The 23,538-nt window shown below is 49.6% G+C and overlaps 1 long non-coding RNA gene across 1 annotated transcript in view; it reads right to left on the bottom strand.

Annotated features, from left to right (window-relative positions):
- The window catches only part of LOC138301906 (uncharacterized), a 58,200-nt gene extending 42,350 nt beyond the window's left edge, over positions 1-15,850 (bottom strand). The window contains exon 1 of the long non-coding RNA XR_011205152.1: positions 15,772-15,850. This is a non-coding gene — a long non-coding RNA (uncharacterized lncRNA). The remainder of the gene's footprint in view (positions 1-15,771) is intronic.
- Between the last annotated feature and the right edge of the window lie 7,688 nt (positions 15,851-23,538).

Below are 23,538 nucleotides of genomic sequence, written 5' to 3'. Positions count from 1 at the left end.
AGTGTATTTTGAGCGCAGCGTTGTGTTATCGCAAGTTTATCACTGACCTTTGGTGTTACCGCCAATGTTGTAATGAGGGCCATAGTGATTATGCTCAAATGGCGTTCACGAGAAAATCTCAAAAAACAAACGTACGATTTCAGTGTGCTCTAAAAAAAAAAACAATTTTTAGGCTGCTAGTGAAACAAGCTGCTTGAAATACTATCGACAGCTGGTGACTAACATGGAAGATCGGTCAGGCACCCGCAAACAGGCTGGAAACACTGAAAGATAACCTTTGTTTGTGCTCAAAGATGACGATAGTCCCACGCCAATGAGCTGACACCACCATCATCAGTTTTGTGAAGACACGAAAGAGGATCACAGTAAACTTAAAAAGCTACTTTCTCACTTTGAAACACAGTTAACATGTGTGAAAAATTCAGGATGCGGGTGTGTGAATAAGCATTGTGAAGGTCCAGCACTACTACAAAGTATCCTGTTTGAGCACTGACAACACCTCAGCCAGGGTGTGCATTTAGAAATTGTCTTTGTGGAGGTAGCTGTTGACAGACCACCAAAAAAAAAAAAAAAAAGGACCTTTTAGTTTTTTTTGTGCACAAAGAAATGAAAAAGAAAAAGAACCACAACCTATCTCTGGAGGTAGGACAACCTACTCTGCGCTTGTGCAGAAGAGAGATGGAAACACCCGCTGGAGCAAGGAAGATTAGCTCTCCATCAGACACTGAATGAACATAGCAACAGCTCATGAGCTTCGCAGGTTTCTAAACGTAGATGACCACTGCTGTTGCTTTTGCCATCTCCATTCCTCCCAATGACTCCCTCCCATTTCTGTTAGTCAGCACAAACCTTGGCACTGAAAAAATAAAAAAATACCAAGCCAAAGGCACTTTACCGTCAAGTCTGCGAAGATCCACATCCAGAGCTGATCCCACATAGCCTGCTCTTCCTTGCCAGCACCAAATGTTGCGGCGTTAGTCACACAAGCGCAGAACATTTTGATAGCTGCCTGTGGATCTTCCATGGTGTGTACAAGCTTGAACTTTCTGGTGCAGAGCCTGTGGGTGTCTAAAACTGAAACTTTATAACAGAGGGCACAAAAACGCATAGACCTCAGCCAGATTATGTTGTGACTTTAAAGACTCATATTGACAAGCAGGCTGTATGTCACCACACTAGACTGAGGAATAATAGTGGGTAAGAGACAAAGAGCCCACACAAACAGTTGTAGACTACAGTTCTAAGAAAGACTATTATTTTGCCACACTATGTTCTATCTTGCGTGTGATGTTTAATTAAAAGACAAGTATTAAATGGAACATTTGTTGTACACACACGGGCAGTAAATATGAACACACACTCAATGACTTAGCCCCAGACCAATAGGTTTTTTATATAGATAAATATTCTTCTCTTAATTTACTTTAGAACCACAAGATTCTGAATTCAAGTAAGTACATAAATTGTAAGGTACCTGGCATAAGTAAATATAGAACTTGGAATGAAAACAGTAAGGTACACAGTTCTGGCAAATATGCAAATAACCTATTTTAAAAGAGGACACTGCAAAATTCAACAGTTCCTGTAGGAGGCAAGTAGAAGTTAATTTAGCAGGTAAGTAAAGCACTTACAAGTTCAGTCTCCAGGGTATAAACAGCCGACTGTTGGGGGTTCAAGTCAACCACAAACACCCAGCACCAGCAACACAGGGGTGGTCAAGTGCAGAGGTCAAAGTAGCATAGGCGCTTATGGAGAAAAGGGGTGCTCCGGTTCCACTCTGCTAGCAGGTAACTACCTGCGTCCTCTGGGAGCAGACCCGGGGAGTTTTGTATAGCACTGGGTTGGGGGATGTCCCAAACAGGCGCACAGGGCCAGCCAGGTGCAGTGTGCAAAGTAGGTGTCAGGTTTTGAATAGAAATCAATGGAGGGACCCAGGGGTCACTCTGGTGATGCAGGCAGGGCATGGGGTTCTTCTTGGGCCAGCCACCGACTGGGCTAGGATGAGGGACGCCTGCTGGTCACTTCTGGACCGGTAGTTGGTTCCTCTTGGGCCTGGGGGCTGCAGGGGCAGTGCTTCTTCCAGGCGTTGGGATCTCTGTTACCAGGAAGTTGCGGTGAGGGGGAGCCTCTGGATTCTCTCTGCAGGCTTCACCGTGGGGATGCAGGGAGATTGTCTCAGGGTGGCCACGTCGTTGGAGTCACCTGGGGGTCCACGCTGCAGTGTTGGTTTCTCTGGACACAAGCTGGGGGCGTTGGTGCAGAGTGGTGGGGACTCACGCTTCAGGAGTGAGGTGGGTGTCACTTTAAAGATGGTTTCTTCCTTGTTGTTTGACAGGGCCCATATCCACTAGAGTTTTTTGGTCCTTTGGGTTGAAGGGCAGTACCCCGAGTCGGCAGAGGTCGCTGGTCCCGCAGGATGCGTCGCTGTTGCAGGTTCTTTGAGTCTGGAGACAGGCAGGTAGGGCTGGGGCCAAGTCAGTTGTTGTCTCCATCTTCTCCACGGGTGTTTTGAGGTCAGCAGTCCTTTAGGTTTTCAGGAAATCTGAAATCCTGGGTTCAAGGTCGCCCATAAATACCGAGTGTAGGAGGGTGTTAGGGCTGGAGGGCAGTAGCCAATGGCTACTGACCTTGAGGATGGCTACACCCTCCTTGTGCCTCTCTTTGGGGAGGGGGGCACATCCCTATCCTTATTGGGAAAATCCTCTAAAACAAGATGGAGGATTTTCCAAGGAATGGAGGGGGGTCACTACAGCTCTGGTCAACTTAGGGGTGGAACTGGCTGAGGGGGTGACACATCCTTGTTTTTCTCATTATCTCCGCCGGACTTTCCGTTCAAAGTTGGGGCTGTGTCCAGGGGGCGGGCATCTCCACTAGCCAGAGTGCCCTGTGGCAGTGTAACACGAAGCCTGAGCCTTTGTGGCTCACTGCTAGGTGTTACTGTTCCTGCAGGGGGAGGTGTGAAGCACCTCCACCCAGTGCAGGCTTGGTTTCTGGCCTCAGAGAGCACAAAGGCTCTCACGCCAGGAGGTCAGAAACTAGTCCCTCTGGGGCAGGCTGGCACAAACCAGTCAGTCTTGCATTGAAGGATTGGGTAAAATACAGGGGGCATTTCTAAGATGCCCTGAGTGCATTTTGTAATAAATCCAGCACTGGCATCAGTGTGGGTTTCTTATTTGGAGAAGTTTGATATCAAACTTCACAGTGCTCAGTGTAGCTATTATGGAGCTGTGGAGTTTGTTTTGACAAACCCACAGACCATGCTCTTAATATGGACACACTATATTTACAATGTCTAAGAATGGACTTTGACACTGTAGGGGCATATTGCTCATGCAGCTATGCCCTCACCTGTGGAATAAAGCCGTAAGGCAGGGTGCATTAAGGCCTGCTAGAGGGGTGACTTACGTATGCCAAGGCAGTATTTGGTGTGCATGCCATCCTGAAGGGGATGCCATGTCGACTTTGCCTTTTTATCCCCACCAACACACACCAACTGCAATGGCAGTGTGCCTGTGTTAGGTGAGGGATCCCTTAGGTTGGCACAACACATGCTGCAGCCCTTAGGGACCTTCCCTGGTCACAGGGCCCTTGGTACCACTGGTACCTTTTGCCAATCAATCAATCATTAAATTTATAAAGCGCGCTATGTACCCGTTAGGGTTTCAAGGCGCTGAGGGGTGGGGGGGGGCAGCTGCTATCGGTCGAAGAGCCATGTCTTGAGGAGTTTCCTGAAGGTGAGGAGGTCCTGGGTCTGGCGCAGGGAGGTCGGCAGTGAGTTCCAGGTCTTGGCGGCGAGGTAGGAGAAGGATCTGCCGCCGGAGGTCTTGCGTTGAATTCGGGGAGCGATGGCGAGGGAGAGGTTGGCAGAGCGGAGTTGGCGGGAGGGGATGTAGAAGTTGAGTCTGTTGTTCAGGTAGGCGGGTCCGGAATCGTGTAGTGCTTTGTGCGCGTGGGTGAGGAGTTTAAAGGTGAGCCTCTTTTCCACAGGGAGCCAGTGGAGGTCCTTCAGGTGGTGGGAGATGTGGCATCGGCGGGGTATGTCTAGGATCAAGCGGGCGGATGCGTTGGAGTCGTTTGATGTCTTTTGCTGGGATGCCTTTGTAGAGTGTGTTGCCGTAGTCAAGTCTGCTACGGACAAGGGCCTGAGTCACCGTTTTTCTGGTTTCCGTCGGGATCCACTTGTAGATTCTGAAGAGCATGCGGAGGGTGTTGAAGCAGGAGGAGGAGACTGCGTTGACCTGTTTGGACATGGTGAGAGCGGAGTAGAGGATGAAGCCGAGGTTGCGTGCGTGGTTGGCAGGAGTAGGTGGGGGACCCAGTACGGTGGGCCACCAGGAGTCGTCCCAGGCCGAGGGGGAGCGTCCGAGGATGAGGACTTCCGTCTTATCGGAGTTTAATTTCAGGCGGCTGTTGCTCATCCACTCGGCGATGGATTTCAGTCCCTCGTGGAGGTTGGCTTTGGCAATGTGAGGATCTTTGGTCAGGGAGAGGACGAGCTAGGTGTCGTCGGCGTAGGAGAGGATGCTGAGGTTGTGCTGACAGGCCAGTTGTGCGAGGGGGGCCATGTAGACATTGAACAGCGTTGGGCTTAGCGAGGAGCCTTGGGGGACGCCGCAGATGAGGTTGGGATGGTGGGACGTCGTTGGCGTTGGGTTTGGAGAGCTCCTTCACGATGCAGAAGAGTTCCTTGCTGTTGTGTGCGTTGTTGTTCCGGCGTTCTGTGAAGTGGGAGCGTTTGGCGAGTCGGATAAGTTGGTGGTGCTTGCGGGTGGCTTCCTTGTGGGTTGCGAGGCTGTCGGGTGTGCGCCCGAGAAGCCATTTTTTCTTGAGTTTCTGGCAGGTGCGTTTGGAGATGATCAGTTCGTCTGTGAACCAGGCTGCTTTTTCCTTTTCTTGGTTGACAGTGGGCCTCTTGAGTGGTGCGAGGGTGTTGGCGCAGTTGAGGATCCACTGTTGGAGGTTGATGGCGGCGGAGTCCGGGTCGGTGGGGTCGGACGGTGGGTTCTTGGCGAGGGTGCTGGTTAGTTGGTTTTCAGTGACTTTTCACCAGCGGCGGTGTGCCGGTAGTGGGGTGCGGTGGTGTTCGGTGTTTTTCTTGAATGTGAAGTGGACGCAGTGGTGGTCGGTCCAGTGGAGTTCGGAGGTGTGGCTGAATGAGATGTGGTTGCTTGCAGTGAAGAGTGGGTCTAGGGTGTGACCGGCGATGTGGGTGGGTGTGTTGACCAGTTGTCTTAGTCCGAGGTTGGTGGTCAGTGATGCGGTGTTGGCGTCGTCGTCGTTCTCCAGGTGGAAGCGGAGATCTCCCAGGAGGATGTAGTCCGTTGAGGCGAGGGCGTAGGTGCTTGCGAGGTCGGAAATGGTGTCACTGAAGGGGGCTCTTGGTCCTGGAGGTCGGTACCAGGTACTTATCTGTGTGCGAGGGGTGTCCCAATTTGGGGAAATAATGGTACATTTTAACTGAAAGAACACTGGTGGTGGGGCCTGATTAGCAGGATCTCAACACACTTCAGTACTCAGTAGAGTCAGCATCAATAGCAGGAAAAAAAGTGTTTGGGGTAGGTGGGGGTTGTGGACTGCAAAAAGGAGGCATTTTCCTACAGAGGGTGTGTAAGCTTGTTGAGGAGACAGCGTTAATTTGTTGTGTTATTGATAGAGAAGCCAAGGGTAAAGGCCAGGTTACGCAATTGATTAATGTGGGTGGGGGCATTAACATGAGTGGGGGGGCCACCAGGAGTTGTTCCAGGCAGAATGGGGTGTAGGCAATCACAAGCATTTCTTGTCTGAGTTGAGCTTGAGGCAGCTGACGTCCATCCAAGGGCAGACTGCTCTCCTCCCATTGGGAAAATGCATCTTGGCTTGAGCAGAGTCGTCCGACATGGAGAGGATCAGTTGGGTGTCATTGTCGTAGGAGACTATCTTTACCTCGTGTTTGATGATCTTAGCGAGCGAGCCATGAAGAGGTTAAAAAGCTTCTGGCAGTGTGTGGATCCTTGGGCTACTCTGCAGCAAGTGTCTAAGTTCTGATGTGAATGGTGGTAGTCTGACCCTCTGTGTTCTTCTGGTGAGGAAGGACCAGATCCAGCTCAGGGCTTTGTCTCAGATGCCAGCGTTGAGCAGCCTGTCACAGAGGCTGAAGTGGGAGACTGTCTAGAATGCAGTAGAGAGGTCTAGAAGGTTGAGTGCGGCAGTGCCTACGCTGTGCAGTATGATGCGTATGTTGTTGGTGGTGGCCAAAAGTACAGTTTCGGTGCTGTGATTGCTTCCAGATCGGAAATGGGAAAGTTCTAGAATACGGTGTCTCTCGAGGAACTCTACGAGTTCCTAGTTGATGGCTTTTTCCGTTACCTTGGCTGGGAAAGTGAGCAGAGACATGGGTCAGTAATTCTTCAGCTCCCTAGGGTGGGCTTTGGGTTTCTTGAGTAGCGGGCGGATTTCTGCGTGTTTACAGTCTGAGGGGAATGTGGCAGTCTTAAACGATAGGTTGATGGTTCAGCAAAGCTCTGGTGAAATGATGGGAATGACAAGCTTGAGGATGTGATGAGGGCATGGATCTGAGGGTGCTCCCAAGTGGATGGAGTTCATTATTCTTTGGGTGTCCTCTACAGTAATGGTGGTTCAGCAGTTCGTATCTGGTGGGGGAGCAAGGTCCATGGTGCTGAGCGGTGAAGGCGGGCTCTGTATGCTGAAGCCTTTGTAGATGTCCCAGATCTTACAGTGAAAGAAGGTGGGGAAGATCGTTGCGGAGGTCTTGGGAGGGAGGGATGGATGGGTGAGGTTTCTGCCCTGCGGTTCGTGAACTCTTTGACAAGGATGAAGAGCTCTTTGATATTGCGAGTGCTGGTGTTGAGGCATGCTTGAAATGCAGCTTTTTGGGTGGCTCGTATGTTCTGGTGGTACGTTGTATTTTTGCAGGCGGTGCGGTTTGGTGGATTTGCGGAGGCTGCATTTGCATTACAATCGTCTGAGGCGCGCTTGGATTGATGTAGGTCTTGCGTAAACCACTTGGGAGTTTTGCTATGTAGATTCCATGCCAATTTCCTTAGGGGGGCTACATTGGCTGCACATTCAGAGTCAGCGCTTTAGTTTGCCTGCGGATTCATTGGAGTGGTTGACAGCGTTTGGTGATCTGTGCTTCCGTGACTATACCCCAATGTTTGCCAGGGGGTTAGGGAATGTGGTGGCGTGCAGTGTTTGAGTAGGTTAAGTAGATGCACTTGGTCAAGCCAACAGTGTTTGGAGGTGTGGATGAAGGTGAGGTTGTCCCCTGCTGAGAGAATGGCGTAGAGGATGTGAAGGGGTTTGTGGGTAGGGACGATGACTAGTTGTTTGACGCCGAGAATTGTGGGGTCGTACAGGATGTTTGATGTATTGGGGGTCATTGAGGGTATCAAGCTGTAAATCGAGATCACAGAGTGGGATGTAACAGGAGGAAGTGAGTGCTTGGAGAGGCAATGAGGTTGACAATGTCTTGTAAAGACTGGGGTTGAGGTGCAGGTGGCCTGTAGATGAGGGTGTCACGTAGGAAGGTGTTTCGGTTGGTCAGGATGTGGAAATGTAGATGCTCATGCGTTGACAGAATGTGACTAGATGATGAAAGGCGGAGGTTGTTTTAGTAGATTATGGCAATGACACCTCCAGGAAGGTTGGCTCTGTCCTTGTGTATGATTTTGTAGTTGTGCGTAATGGCCGTGGCAATGTCCGTGGTAGCTGCAGGGGTGATCCAACTCATAGCGAGATGGTGACGTCCAGAGCTGTTGAGTCGAGGTCTCAGACTTGTAGTGCATGCTTGACGAGGGAGCATGTGTTAAGAAGCAGTGAGGAATCATGAGGTGGTACTTGGGAGTATGCTGGAGCAGGCGCAGCAAGAAAATGATCCATGTTTGTACATGTGGTCAGCTTGGTGGCATGCTGATGATCTTATGGGGTTCAGGGCACGTAGAGTGCTTGCGTTAAACCAGCAGAAGGGGTGAGAACCAGGGTCCCTGGTGCTGGGTGGCGTCCATGCACAAACAGGCTTCCCTGTGGCGCACTAGCGTGGCGGCCGTCATTAAGGAAGAGAGGTATGGAGGCAGTGGTCCAGCGATAAGGAGGTGGGAGAAGCGCTTTGCATGGGGTGGGTGGGGATGCTGGGACACCAGCATTGCGGGGTAAACACAAGAGGGAAAAAACGAGAAAAGGACAGAAAAGCAGCAAGTGAAAGGGAAATAAAAGGTCCAATTATTATGCCCAGTGGTGCCTCTGAAATGGGGGAGACTTAAAAAAGAGGCCTTTGAAGAAAGTGCAAATAGGACAGGAAGTGCAGTGACTAGTTGCAGACTCGCTAAGGGGGATTATGCATCCATGTGTGGGAAGAATAGCCAGCCCATTTAGATGTGCCAGCTGCACCATTTCATCCTGCCCAGGGTGGGCCATCAGGATATTTATGATCCAGTCACACCTGAGCTCCCTTGGCGTGTGCCTTTCTGGAGAGAATGCACAAGAGATGATGCGTCACCCACCCAAACATGTAGACATGCCAGTAGGCAGTAAATATTTAAGAAAAAAAAACGGCAAATTTATTAATGTGACATTTTCAGCCACACAAATTAATGTTAGACTTGACCATAAGTTGTGATTTTGAATTGCGAGTCCATAGACACCAAAGTCCAAATTTTGTTTTTTTCAATTCGAAATTAGACAGGCTGCTTCAAGGTAACCCTGATGTTAGCTTAAGTGAAAGTTAGGCCTTGCAGTGGTGAAAGACAAGTGTAATAGTTTTTGAATTACCACAACAGGTTAAAATTAAAAATACACGTCCAACTTGCCCCTGCCCTTTGATCTGTCCCAGGCCCACTAAAGGGGTTACATATGTTTTAAAAATAAAGGTTTGAACCTGGAAAGATTTAACTTGACAGATCAAAATGGAAGTTTAGAACTGCACACACAGACTCTGGAATGACAAGCAAGTTATGTTGACCTACTACTTGGGATGCGCAATCATTACTGTGGGCGCACTAGTAGCCTTTAATTTACAAATCCAGGGCATAGGTTAGTACAATTTATTAGGGACTCATAAGTAAATCTAATATGCCAACTGTGTTAAGCATACATCACCATATTTTAAGGCAAGAGCGCATGCACTTCAGCACTGGTTAGTAATGGTAAAGTCCTCAGAGGCCCAACAACAAGAAAAAGTCTGAGAAAGAGTAGGAAGGCCAATGTTTGGGGGTGAACCTTAAGAGAAGGACATTTGACAATAAGCAAAACGCAAAATACATACAGATATTGTATTTGATTCTCATTTTTGAACCACTGTAACAATATGTCCTGCAGAAAAAAATATAAACTGAGCAGATAGGATAGATGCTCGTACAAAATACCAGTAGACTGGACTAACCAATTAACTGAAAGAAGAAATTGACTGCCCATACACAATTAAGTTCAGCTGCTAACTGTAAATCAACTATATTAACAGGGGAGCTATACTATATGTGAGTTATACTAAGTATGATGATGTACCTCAACTAACCAGTACCTCACCTACTTATCTCAAATGTCCGTAATACAAATGAAGGTCACTCTTCTTTCCATGAAAGAAACAGTAATGGGGCAGATGTCAGACAATACAAGATTGTATAGATCCTCTGAAAAATGGCCATTTAATTTTGGAATCTTTGAGAAACACTGCACTGGTCGCCACCATACTCTACACCACTCTACTCTGTACTAATACATTCTGCACCAATACACTCTATTCCACTGTATTCTATGACACTGCTCTGTCCCATGCCACTGTACTCTACGCCAGTGCACTCTAAACAACTGCACTGTATGCCGCTGCCCTTTACTCTGCACCACTGTTCTCTGTGCCACTCCACTGACACTACAAAACTGCACTCTATCAATCAATGAATCAATCATTAGATTTATAAAGTGCGCTATGTACCCGTTAGGGTTTCGAGGCGCGGGGGCAGCTGCTATCGTTCGAAGAGCCATGTCTTGAGGAGTCTCCTGAAGGTGAGGAGGTCCTGGGTCTGGCGTAGTGAGGTCGGGAGTGAGTTCCAGGTCTTGGCGGCGAGGTAGGAGAAGGATCTGCCGCCAGAGGTTTTGCGCTGGATTCGGGGGACGATGGCGAGGGCAAGGTTGGCAGAGCGGAGTTGGCGTGAGGGAACATAGACGTTGAGTCTGGTGTTCAGGTAGGTGGGTCCAGTGTCGTGTAGTGCCTTAGTGTGCGTGGGTGAGGAGTTTAAAGGTGATACTCTTGTCCACAGGGAGCCAGTGGAGGTCCTTCAGGTGGTGGGAGATGTGACATCGGCGGGGTATGTCGAGGATCAGGCAGGCGAATGCGTTCTGGATGCGTTGGAGTCATTGGATGTCTTTAGTTGGGATGCCTGTGTAGAGTGCGTTGCCGTAGTCGAGTCTGCTACTGACGAGGGCTTGGGTCACCGTCTTTCTTGTTTCTGTTGGAATCCACTTGAAGATTCTGCGGAGCATGCAGAGGGTGTTGAAACAGGAGGAGGAGACTGCGTTGACCTGTTTGGACATGGTGAGAGAGGAGTCGAGGGTGAAGCCGAGGTTTCGTGCGTGGCTGGCTGGGGTGGGTGGGGGGCCCAGGGCGGTGGGCCACCAAGAGTCGTTCCAGGCCGAGGGAGAGCGACAGAGGATGAGGACTTCCGTCTTGTCGGAGTTTAGTTTCAGGCGGCTGTTGCTCATCCACTCGGCGATGGATTTCAGTCCCTCGTGGAGGTTGGCTTTGGCAATGTGAGGATCTTTGGTCAGGGAGAGGACGAGCTAGGTGTCGTCGGCGTAGGAGAGGATGCTGAGGTTGTGCTGACAGGCCAGTTGTGCGAGGGGGGCCATGTAGACATTGAACAGCGTTGGGCTTAGCGAGGAGCCCTGGGGGACGCCGCAGATGAGGTTGGTGGCTTCGGAGCGGAAGGGTGAGAGTCGGACTCTCTGTGTTCTGCCGGAGAGAAACGAGGAGATCCAGTTGAGGGCTTTGTCTTGGATACCGGCTTCGTGGAGGTGATTTAGTAGGGTGCGGTGGCATACCGTGTCGAAGGCAGCGGAGAGGTCTAGGAGGATGAGGGCTGAAGTTTCGCCGTTGTCCATTTGTTGTCTGATGTCATCTGTGGCGGCGAGGAGTGCAGTCTCTGTGCTGTGGTTGCGTCTGAAGCCGGATTGGGAGGGGTCTAGGATGGAGTTGTCTTCGAGGTAGTGGGTGAGCTGGGCGTTGACAATCTTCTCGATGACCTTCGCTGGGAAGGGGAGGAGGGAGATCGGGCGGAAGTTTTTGAGATCGTTGGAGGTCAGCCTTAGGTTTCTTGAGGAGGGGTTGGATTTCTGCGTGCTTCCAGCTGTCCGGGGAGGTAGCGGTGTTGAAGGAAAGGTTGATGATCTTGCGGAGTTGGGGGGCGATGGTGACGTCGGCTTTGTTGAAGACGTGATGTGGCAGGGGTCAGAGGGAGATCCTGAGCGGATGGAGTTCATGGTCTTTAGGGTTTTGGCGACGTCTACATGGGTCCAGGTGGTGAGGCGGTCGGCGTGGGAGGAGTTGTTGGGGGTGGAGGTCAGGGGGAGGTGAGGTGTTGAAGCTGTTGTGGATGGCTGCGATTTTCTGCTAGAAGAAGGTGGAGCTATCGTCGCAGAGTTTCTGGGATGGTGGGACGTCGTTGACGTTGGAGTTGGAGAGCTCCTTCACGATGCAGAAAAGTTCCTTGCAGTCGTGTGCGTTGTTGTTAAGGCGTTCTGTGAAGTGGGAGCGTTTGGCGAGTCGGATCAGTTGGTGGTGTTTGCGGTTGGCTTCCTTGAGGGCTGCAAGGCTGTCGGGTGTTTGCTCGAGGATCCATTTTTTCTTGAGTTTCTGGCAGTTGCGTTTGGAGGTGATCAGTTCGTCTGTGAACCAGGCTGGTTTTTTCTTTTCTTGGTTGACGGTGGGTCTCTTGAGTGGTGCTAGGATGTTGGCGCAGTTGAGGATCCATTGTTGGAGGTTGATGGCGGCGGAGTCCGGGTCGGGTGGTGGGTTTTTGGCGAGGGTGCTGGTTAGTTGTTCTTCTATGGTGACTTTTCCCCAGCGCGGTGAGGCGGTAGTGGGGTGCGGTGGTGTTCGGTGTTTTTCTTGAAGGTGAAATGGACGCAGTGGTGGTCGGTCCAGTGGAGTTCGGAGGTGTGGCTGAAAGAGATGTGGTTGCTTGCAGAGAAGAGTGGGTCAAGGGTGTGACCGGCGATGTTGGTGGGTGTGTTGACCAGTTGTCGGAGTCCGAGGTTGGAGAGGTTGGTGGTCAGAGATGCGGTGTTGGTGTAATTGTTGTTCTCCAGGTGGAAATTGAGGTCTCACAGGAGGATGTAGTCTGTTGAGGCGAGGGCGTGGGTGCTTGCGAGGTCGGATATGGTGTCGCTGAAGGGGGCTCTTGGTCCTGGAGGACGGTATATGAAGGTTCCTCTGAGGGTAGTGTTGGGGTCCGTGTGGATCTGGAAATGAAGGTGTTTGGCTGTCTTGAGGGTGTCTTCTGTGTGGGTGTAGATCTTGAGGGTGTATTTGTGGGCGATGGCTATCCCTCTACCGATTCCGTTGGTGCGGTCTCTTCTGGTGCTCTTGTAACCGTCAGGGATGGCGATGGCGATGTCTGGGGCCGAGGAGTCGTTCCACCAGGTTTCGGTTAGGAAGGCTACGTCTGGGGCGGTGGTGTCGAGCAGGTCCCAGAGCTGGATGGCGTGCTTTCGTGCGGAGCATGTGTTGAGGAGGATGCAGTTCAGGTGGTTGGTGTTGGTTGTTGTAGGCTTCGTTGTTCTGTTGCAGGTGAACTTGCAGGTGCGGCAGGAGAAGGGTCCTTTGGTGTGCTTCGGGGTGGCCTGGAAGCAGGCTGTGGATGGGCCAGGGTTGAGGGCGAGGAGTTCGCTGGCCGAGTAGCAAAGGCTGGGGATGCGGGGGCGTGAGGACCAGGGGGGGGGGGGGGGCACTGGGCGCAATCCAGGCGCGGACGCGCAGCGCCAGCCATTAAGAAGGGAGGGGGGAGTGAGGGAGGAGCAGCTGGGGGCAGGAGGAAATGGCGAATGGGGGCGGGCTGCAGGGAGGCAGCGGCAAGGGTAGATCGGCACGGAGGAGCGCCCAAGGGGCGAAAAAACCAGGGGAAAAAGCAAGGCACAAACAGTAAGGATAAGTTCAAAAACAGTCACAAAATACAATTCTGGCACAAATTACAATCGGGGTACAGCAATCAGAAGGGGCACAACGGGGGCAGAAGCGCAAGGAGGCAAGGCGCTGAAAAAGGAAAAAAATACTTACAGGACGGCGAAAAGCGGCACACGGGTCAAGTGAAGCTTAAACAGAGCCCACTAGACACCAGGGATGAGACGCAGGAGGATGCCTGCGGGTGGAGGAGGGCCTCGAACACACTAGCAGCAGCGTGGGCGGGGGTCAGGGGCACGAGACAGTAGGGTGGTGCTGCGGACGTGGGGGGCGAGCTCTAGACCTAAAGCAGGTCAGAGGTCGCTCACTCGCGACGCGCAGCGCCAGCCATTAAGAAGGGAGGGGGGAGGGAGGAGCAGCTGGGAGGCGGGAGGGAGCGGCGAATGGGGGCGGGGCCGCAGGGAGGCAGCGGCAAGGGTAGATCGGCAAGGGGGAGCGCCCAAGGGGCGAAAAAACCAAGGAAAAAAGCAAGGCACAAACAGTAAGGAAAAGTTCAAACAGTCACAAAAAACAATTCTGGCACAAATTACAATCGGGGTACAGCAATCAGAAGGGGCACAACGGGGGCAGAAGCGCAAGGAGGCAAGGCGCTGAAAAAGGAAAAAAATACTTACAGGACGGCAAAAAGCGGCACACGGGTCAAGTGAAGCTTAAACAGAGCCCACTAGACACCAGGGATGAGACGCAGGAGGATGCCTGCGGGTGGAGGAGGGCCTCGAACACACTAGCAGCAGCGTGGGCGGGGGTCAGGGGCACAAGACAGTAGGGTGGTGCTGCGGACGTGGGGGGCGAGCTCTAGACCTAAAGCAGGTCAGAGGTCGCTCACTCGCGACGCGCAGCCCCAGCCATTAAGAAGGGAGGGGGGAGGGAGGAGCAGCTGGGAGGCGGGAGGGAGCGACGAATGGGGGCGGGGCCGCAGGGAGGCAGCGGCAAGGGTAGATCGGCAAGGGGGAGCGCCCAAGGGGTGAAAAAAACAGGGAAAAAAGCAAGGCACAAACAGTAAGGAAAAGATCAAACAGTCACAAAATACAATTCTGGCACAAATTACAATCAGGGTACAGCAATCAGAAGGGGCACATCGGGGGCAGAAGCTCAAGGAGGCAAGGCGCTGAAACAAAAGGAAAAAACACTTACAGGACGGCGAAAAGCGGCACACGGGTCAAGTGAAGCTTAAACAGAGCCCACTAGACACTAGGGATGAGGCGCAGGAGGATGCCTGCGGGTGGAGGAGGGCCTCGAACACGCTAGCAGCAGCGTGGACGGGGGTCAGGGGCACGAGACAGCAGGGTGGTGCTGCGGACGTGGGGGGCGAGCTCTAGACCTAAAGCAGGTCAGAGGTCTACACCACACTATTCTTTACTACTGCACTCTATGCCACTACACTGCATCACTGCACCCTATGCCACTGCACTCTAGGCACTATACTCTGCACTGCACCACTCTACGCCACTGCACTCTGCAACGAGTCTACTCTGCACTCTATGACACTGCACCACTCTGCATTAGTGCACTCTCTGCCACTATTGTATGCCACTCTATGCTACTCTACCACATGCCACTGCACTCTAAACTACACTGTACACCACTACCTTCTACTCTACAACACTGCACTCTCCGCCACTGTACAGAAATTTACTCTGTACTACTGCATTCTACGCTACTGCACTCTATGCCACTCTACATCAATCCACTCTACGCAACTGCACTGTACAGCACTATAATCAACTCTGCACCACTCAACACTACGTCACTGCACTCTCTGCCAAACAAGTCTACTCTGCACTCTATGCCACTGCACCACTCTACACTACTACACTCTGCCACTCTATTGTATGCCACTCTAATCCACTCTACTTTGTCCCATGCCACTGCACTCTACACAACTGCACAGTACCCCACTGCACTGTACTCTAAATGAACTTCACGCCACTATGCCACTAACTTATAGCCATGCTAAACAGCAGCCACTCTGGTCAAAACACATTGGCAAAGCCAATAACTCTTGCGTAGACAAGACCTATTGGCTTTGCCAATGCCTGTTAGTACTATGAGGTAGGATGTCCCTGAAAGAACTGTAAATGTGTAAGTCCTTGTTTTAAACATGCAACTGATGCCTCGTCGGGGGTAGTAAACGTTATATAAATACAATTACATCATAATATAGGCTGCTACAAAATGTGCAAATACATTCCAGTTAAATTTAAAAAAAAGTGTTTTTCAAATACAGATTTGATTAATATATAGTTTATACCTAATACTAACATTATTTATAACAGTCTAATAAAACCACACACTCCACAGCTCACCTTGGAACACCATTACAGTATCTCTCCGAAAGAAAATATCTTTGCTATTAAAAAACTTCAAGTGACTCCTTTGGTTAAAGTCAATGCAGGTTTTCAATCCCCTTTATGTTTGCAGATTTACCAGTTGCCCACGTTTGAAATGCGTGCGGCGTCCCGAGCTGCTTCTAACGGCCCAATGAGGTGCCGTGACGCAGCTCGGGAACAGGTAACTAGAAGGGCAGTGACACAAAAGAAAGTTAGTGAAAGAGGAAAGCCGAGATTATATATATATAATATATAATCGGCACGAGTACTGACCTTAAAGAAGGGGTAGCGCCGCTCCGACGAGTCTGTAACGCGGTACTGCTGCTCCGACCGCAATCCGTTGTGCCCCTGGGGATGCGACCGTTAAAATGAAAAACGCGCATGCGCGTCATCCGCGCTAAAAAATTCAAAGCGCGCATGCGCTTCCGAAGTGCCCGTTGAGGGGAGTAGTTTAAGACGGCGAAATTGACCAAATCGCCGGTGCGCATGCGCACAGTTCTGCGCATGCGCACATAAGAGAGCCGACCCGATTCGGACGGGGAGCGGCTAAAGATAGAACACCGGTCGCTGGGGGACACGCTACATGCTGACTTGTACTTTTGCCAAATACAAAAGAAAACTTACCTGCCTTGTGTGCGTCCTTGTTCTTTGGAAGACTCAACACAATTTGGCAACGAGCGGAAAGAGGACTCACGCTGTCAGCGTGTCGTCTCAGTGGCCCCTCTCCAATTTATTTCTCTCTGCAGAGCCGGTGGGCGGAGTCGGAGGAGTGCAGAGATTCATTTCTGGAGCCTTAAAGGGGCAGGCTCCTGGCTTTGTGGTGCTGCCTTGCTGGAGCCTTAAAGGGGCAGGCTCATGGCACTTCTTAAAGGGGCAGGTTCCTGGAACTTCTTAAAGGGGCAGGCTCCTGGAACTTCTTAAAGGGGCAGGCTCCTGGAACTTCTTAAAGGGGCAGGCTCCTGATTTGAAAGCTGCTGCCTTGCTGGAGCTTTGAAAGGGCAGACTCCTGGAAACCTCTGTGCAGGAGCTTTAAAGGAGCAGGCTCTTGATTTTAAAACTGCTGCCTTGCTGAAGCATTTAAGGGGCAGATTCCTGGAGCCTCATTGCTGGAGCCTTAAAGGGGCAAGCTCCAGGATTTAAAGCTGTTCCTTCCTTTATTGGGACAGATTCTTGATGTAAGCTGCGTTTTGCCTGCGTGGTACTTCATGAGGAGTATTCCTTGTGCAAAGGTGCTCCCTGCCTGCAGCTTTATTGGAGCTCTCCAAGGTACTGTTAATACAGGAGCATTTTGCTGGAGACGGTGTGGGGGCCTGGAAGAGGAAGTTTCACTGCTTCTCACACATCCTCAGCTGGCATCTTTGGTGCTGGGTTAGAAGTCACATAACTGTGTACATTGGAATTTACAACTGCGGTTGAGGCTCAGGATCTTTATGAGACAGTACAGGAAACTGGGATGTCGAATGCGTGTTGAACAATAGCAACGGTGACACGGACACCTCTGTTGTACTCTATTTCTCTATATGTGCCTAGTGTGTTATGTCATATTGTGTAGCATTTTAGAGGTCGTCTAAGTCACCGGTTTTGTGGGCGCGATTAGAGGGAGGCAAGGTTTGAACATTTAAAGTTCTGTGTGCGAATGGAAAATTTACACATGGCCAATTTACCCTCTGTGTTTTTAGACGAGCCAGGGCTGCCAAGGGTCAGATGGAGTCAATGGTTCAGATCGTTCAAAAGTTACTTGATTGCTATTGATGGGGAAGAATTCTTGGTAGCTAGGAAGAAAGCTTTGTTATATAATTGTTTGGGTAGAGAAGGTAAAGGATATTTGATCATTTATCCGAGGTGCGCTCATCTTTTGATGGAGATGTAGACGAGTACACTGAGTCTATTAGGAGATTAGAGAAGCATTTTGAAAAGGAGCCCAGCACAATAGTCGAGAGGCTTAAGTTTTTCACATGTAGGTAGTTTGAGCACAAGACTATTGATGACTTTATTGCTGAGTTGAGAATATTAGCATCCTCCTGTGAATTTTTTGGACCCATTGAACAGTATCTGAGGGATCAACTAGTGGTGAATTGTTTCTAATCCTAAGGTTCAGGAAAGGCTTTTGTGCAGTAGGAACCCGACTTTATCGGAAACGCTTGAGATTGCAAGAGGAATTGAAAGATCACAGATGGCCTCAAAAGTGTTAACCAAAAATAAGTTTTCAGGTCTGAGTGTCAATGCGGTTGCCTGCAAGATGAAGTCTACTTTGTCATGCAAGGGAGAAGGGAAGAAGGAAGTGAATAGTGGAGTCTGTTTTAGATGTGGGTCTAAAAATCATTTGGCGAATGTTTCTTGCTGCCCCACTATAGGTAAATCTTGCTTGAAATGCAAAAAGGTTGGGCATTTCGCACGTGTGTGCAGGAATTCTTCTAGGGTAATGTTGATTGACGACCTCTCTCAGCAAGATGGGAAAGTAGGAATGCGGGAGGATGAACGAAGTGAAAGGATGAATCTCTCGATAAACATGCTTGACACTGATATGGAAGAGGGTGGTAAAGTTGGGGAACCGGTTTGTGTGGTAACTATGGGTACCAATGATGTGAAAGTCACAGTTGATTCTGGGTCACCTATCACCATAATTTCAGACAAGTTGTTTGATAGGGGTAACATTGCATGTGCCCAATATTCATACCATAGCTTTTGGGGGGCAAGAGACTGAATTAGGTGGCTATTTTATGGAACGATTGCAGTACAAGGACAGGTTCATTCATACCAAGGTATATGTTGCTAAACGATGGTATAACATTCTAGGATGGAAGGACCAGGGTAAGTTTGGGATGATCCTCAAACCTGGAACTGCTCATCCAATCTCTTTAGTGGGCAGTGTGGAAGGGATTGATGGCACACTGGAGGAAGTGTTGAATAGTGCTGTGTTTGCAGACAAACTGGGGATGGTAAAAATATTTTGAGCACAAGATCATCCTCAAGCCTAATGCTATTCCAGTCACACATAAAGTTCGCAATGTTCCATTATGTATTAGGCAGAAACTTAAAGATCATCTGACTCAGCTGTGCAAGGACGGAGTGATAGAACCAATAGAGTCCTCTTAATGGATTTCGCCCATTGTGGTTGCCGTTAAGAAATCCGGGGACCTGAGTCTTTGTGTGGACCTCAGATCTTTGAATAAGAACATTCAGGTTGATTGTTTCCCTTTGCCCAAGATACAGGACATGTTGGCCCAGTTGGGTGGAGCTAAGATTTTTTCGATTCTTGATCTGAGAGCGGCATACCATCAGGTGGAACTCAGTCAGTAATCTAGAGATCTTACTGCTTTCAACACGCCGTTTGGGCCTTTTCGGTTTCTTAGGCTGAGGTTTGGGTTGGCTTCGGCAGCTTCCGTCTTCCAAAAACTGATGTATCCTCTATTTGGCGAAGTGAAGGGAGTTTTGATGTATCAGGATGATATTTTGAATAGTTCAGATTCTGTGCAATCTCATTTGGTCAAGCTAGACAAAATTCTTAATATCTTTGAGGTTCAAGGGATGACAGTCTCTAAACAAAAATGCAAATTTATGCTGAATGAAGTAGAGTATTTGGATCACAAGATTTCTGAACTTGGCATCAAACCTAAAGATGATCTTTTATTAGCTATAGACAAGTGTGCACCACCCAAGGATAAAGACCAATTGAGATCTGTTGGGGTCTGTGTGAATATTATGCAAGGTTTGTGCAAAATTTTGCTTTGCAATGTGAGCCCTTAAGGAAATGATTGCGTATGTAAAGTATGCATGGGGAGAAGAACAAACTAAGGCTTTCATCGTTCTAAAGAAGGAGGCACCTGCGATTCAACCATTCAATGAAAAAGGGCTGTCGGTGGTGACGGTGGATTCAAGTAATACTGGGATTGGTGCAGTATTGCCACAAATTATGGATGGTCGCGAGCACACTGTGGTGTTTGCTTCACGTGGACTGACACCATCTGAGAACAACTACAGTACTATTGAAAAAGAAGCTCTAGCTTGTGTGTGGGCTGTACATCATTTTGCTACATATTTGTGGGGATGGGAGTTTTTTTTGGTCACTGACCATAAGCCATTGATGCATTTATGGAACGAGAAGGAGATGGGAAATGCAAGTCCTTGATTGGTTAGGTTGTTGTCCAAAATGCATACTTTTAACTTCATGATGAAACATTTCCAAGGAGGACGGAATTGCAGGGCTGACTTTTTATCGAGGTGTCCTGTTACCGATGAATGTAATGTCACAGAGGGGAGTGAGGATGATAATGAGGTGGTAATTGGTTTGGTGAATGGGGCGGTAATGTATGAAGGTGTGATTTTGAAGGAAAGTTGGGAGAAGGAAGTGGCGAAGGATTGTGTGTTAAAGATTGTAAAGGAGCACATCACAAAGGGGCGGCCCAGGGAGGGTCAAGTAACGGAAGAGGTGAGACCCTTCTTTAAGGTTAAAGAAGAGCTGAGTGTGGAAGGTAATTTAGTCATGAGGGGCACAAAGTTGGTTCCACCATTGGTTTTGAGAAACCAACTGGTCAGGGCCATGTGCGGGTTACAGGTACTAAGAAGAAACTTCGTTTGCACTCTTGGTGGCCTGGCATGGACGTTTGTGTGGAGGTTGTTTGGCAATTGTAGTAAATGTAAGCAGTCATGGAAGTCTGTGTGTGTGCGGAACACTCCATTGTGTCCTGTCAATTTTCCGGAGTCACCATGGGAAAAAATTGGTGTGGATTTAATTGGTCCCATAGGTGGCAGGAATGAGGGGAACCGGTTCATTTTGGTGGTCGTGGATTACCATTCCAAATGGGTTTCATATAAGTTTATGAGAGAACCCAATACTACAGAAGTTATACATTTTTTGAAGAAGCTTTTTCATTTGGAGGGTGTTCCGGCGTTTATGGTGATGGACAATGGTGTGCAATTTGTTTCCCATTTCATGAGGAAGTTTTTAGACGAGATGGGGGTGAAACATCTGACAACAGCATTGTACAGTCCACAACGTAATGGAATGGTGGAAAGGGTTAATCGTGTGTTCAAAGAGACTGTACAAATGGCAATGAAGGCAGGAGAGTCTATTCAGGAAGCTGTTGCGGAAAGAATATGGGGCCAGATGTAGCAAAATAAAAAATTGCGACTCGCATTTTGCGAGTTGATGCGAGTCGCAAAATGCGAGTCGCAAGATGTAATGCAAGGAAAAAAAACGTTCCGAAATTGCGACTCGCACCCGGACTCGCAACGCAGTGTGCGAGTCCGCAGATTGCGAGGTCGCTTTTTGCGAGTGTGCAAAAAACGAACTCGCAATTAGCGAGTAGGTGTCGCAAATTGCGATTACCTTGAAAATTGCTTACAGGTGCAGCAGAACACTCCAGAAACCACAGCAGAACACTCTGGAAACACTTCTGCATCCGGGCTACTTCCTCCAACCACCAGTGAGGCACATCTGCTGCGTGGTCAGCGCCTGCAGAATAGAATTTTGGGCAGAATTAGTGGTGTGCTGCACCGCTTTGTGCGAAACAACCATGCCAGCATGCAGCACCTCAACACACGGATGGACATGATCTGCAGGAACACTGGGGACCTTGCCCTTGCCATGAGGGAACTGGCGGGAGGACTACTGGCCCAGGCAGAGGGTGGGCGGCGCAGAGATCGGCAGATTATGCACAGACTGGACAGGATGGCCACATCCATCGGCAGGCTCGCCATGAATACCACAGGCCTGTCGAGGAGGACAGTTGGGCTGCAAGTGGAGATGGGCCATTTCGCTGGGGATGTGGCTAGGGGCCTGGGACGTCTCACCCACATTATCGAACTGATGGAGACACGGGAAATGTCGAGGGCCACCGGGGAAACACCCCAAGACAGTGAGGAGGGCTCAACAGTGAGCACTGTCTCTGCCACTGACAGCAGGGTGCTCAGGAGTGGTAGGCAGAGCACCACGGAAGCAGCAGGGACCAGCCAGGCTGGCAGGAGGGGCAGAAGATCTTAGAGATCACCCAGGACCATTAAATGTGGCACATGGCGTTAATGTGCAACATGACTGGTTGGCATTTCCCTGCCCATGGACAATCTATACTTGTAAATAGTTTCTTTAATACACTGATTAAATAGTTATTTTTGTTCCACTTAACAAATGGAGTATTTGGTTAATAGGTGAGTATGGTGGGAGTTGACACGTACCGTCCAAAATATTGTGTTGCAATGTGGTCCCGTCTCAGTCTGCCTTGATTAGCTATACTCCGATCCCCATGATGGCGATGTGGTTGTTCTTGCTCTTCATCATCAGGATCTGGGTCTGCAGGGGTGAGAGGTAGCCCACGTCGGGTGGCTATGTTGTGGAGGATGGCGCATGCGACCACAATTTTGAATGCGGTAATGGGGGTGTATTGGAGGGTACCTCCACTGCGGTGGAGGCATCTGAATCTTGCCTTCAGGAGTCCGAAGGTGCGCTCTATCAGGTTCCTGGTCCTCTTATGTGCACTGTTGTATTGCCTCTCTGAATCATTGCTGGGTGTTAAAAACGGAGTCATGATCCAAGGCCTGAGAGCATATGCACTGTCACCTGTTGGGCACAAAAGTACACAGTTAGGAAGTCTAGATTGTCGTGCACAGTGACCTGTGTGTATGTCTGCAAGTGTCTGTGGCTCTACCTAGGAGGTAACCATCTCCGAATTCCCCACGTTCCAGGCGTTGATGTATCCCACTATGCCTAAAAATGTATGAGTCATGGGTACTGCCTGGAAACTTAGCTACAATGTCGGTGATGACATAATGGGCGTCACAAACAACCTGTATATTGAGTGAGTGGGTACACTTTCTGTTGCGGAAAATGTGTTCCAGATTTGCAGGGGGGCATATTTGAATGTGTGTCCCATCTACACACCCTATGACATGGGGAAAGTGGGCAATGCGGTAAAAGTCTAGCTTGGTGCTGTTCATTTCTGCCTCATTCCTTGGTAAGTATATGAAGTGAGACATGTGCGTGACTAAGGCATCTAGGAAGGCCCTGTGGAACCTTGACACTGCACTTTGGGATACCCCACCTGCCACAGCAATGACCCCCTGATAGCTCCCTGAGGCCAAGAGGTGCAGTGTGCATAGCACTTGCACATGCGTAGGGATGGCGCAGCCACGCAGAGTCTGGTGTTCTAGCTGTGGTTTGATTAAATTGATTAATTCTAGTATGGCTGCGCTGCTAAGGCGGTATTTGTCATAGATCTCCTCTTCAGTTTGCTGAAAAAGAGTCTGCCTTGTTCTATATATCTTCTCCTGTCTGTGGCCCCTCCTCCTCCTCTGCTGGGCTGCGTGGACTCTCCTCCTCACTGCTATCAGGTATATCTCCGCCATCTTGAGTAACCCAGATGCCTTCTGGGTCTCCTTTTACACTTTGGTAATGGTTACCACCTGCTCTGAGTTAGTGGTAAATGGGACATGCAAACTGGGCTTTTTGCGACTAGTCGCAATTTGCGAGTTGCAATTGCATAAGGTTTGCGACTCGCAAATTGCGACTTGGTATTTGCGGGTCGCAAAATGGGGTCACAACGGATGCGACTCGCAAACGGGTCCCATCGCTTTTTGCGAGTCGGAAATGGGCTTTTTGCATCCCATTTCCGATTTTGCACTGTCGCAAATAGCGAATCGGCCCGTTTGCGACTCGCAAACGTTTGCTACATCTGGCCCATGGTGTTATTTGAACACCCCGCACTCCACGACGGGGGTTACTCCTTTTGCTTTGTTGAGGGGTAGACACTCGTACATTGAGCTGTCCCTGAAAAGGGTGATTGACAAATCAAAGCCAGACAGCAACAGGCCCAGCATTCAAACTGTTAGAGATAAGGTGCAAGCTTCACAGGAAAAGGCTAGGTCCAGATATGATGAACAAAAAAAGGTGAAAGAGGTTGATTTTGCAATAGGTGATTGGGTGAGGATAAGAAGACCTCACAGGGTAAAAGGTAGCAAGTATTTTCTGGCAACCAAGGTGGTCCGAGTTTCCAAACACTCTGTTATGGTTGAAGGGAGGAAGTGGTGGAGCAAAAGGAAAGTAGT

This window comes from Pleurodeles waltl, chromosome 6 (assembly GCF_031143425.1).
Source record: "Pleurodeles waltl isolate 20211129_DDA chromosome 6, aPleWal1.hap1.20221129, whole genome shotgun sequence".
NCBI lineage: Eukaryota > Metazoa > Chordata > Amphibia > Caudata > Salamandridae > Pleurodeles > Pleurodeles waltl.
The sequence above is the reverse complement of the archived record's forward strand: the minus strand, read 5'-3'. Positions and strand labels throughout refer to the sequence as shown.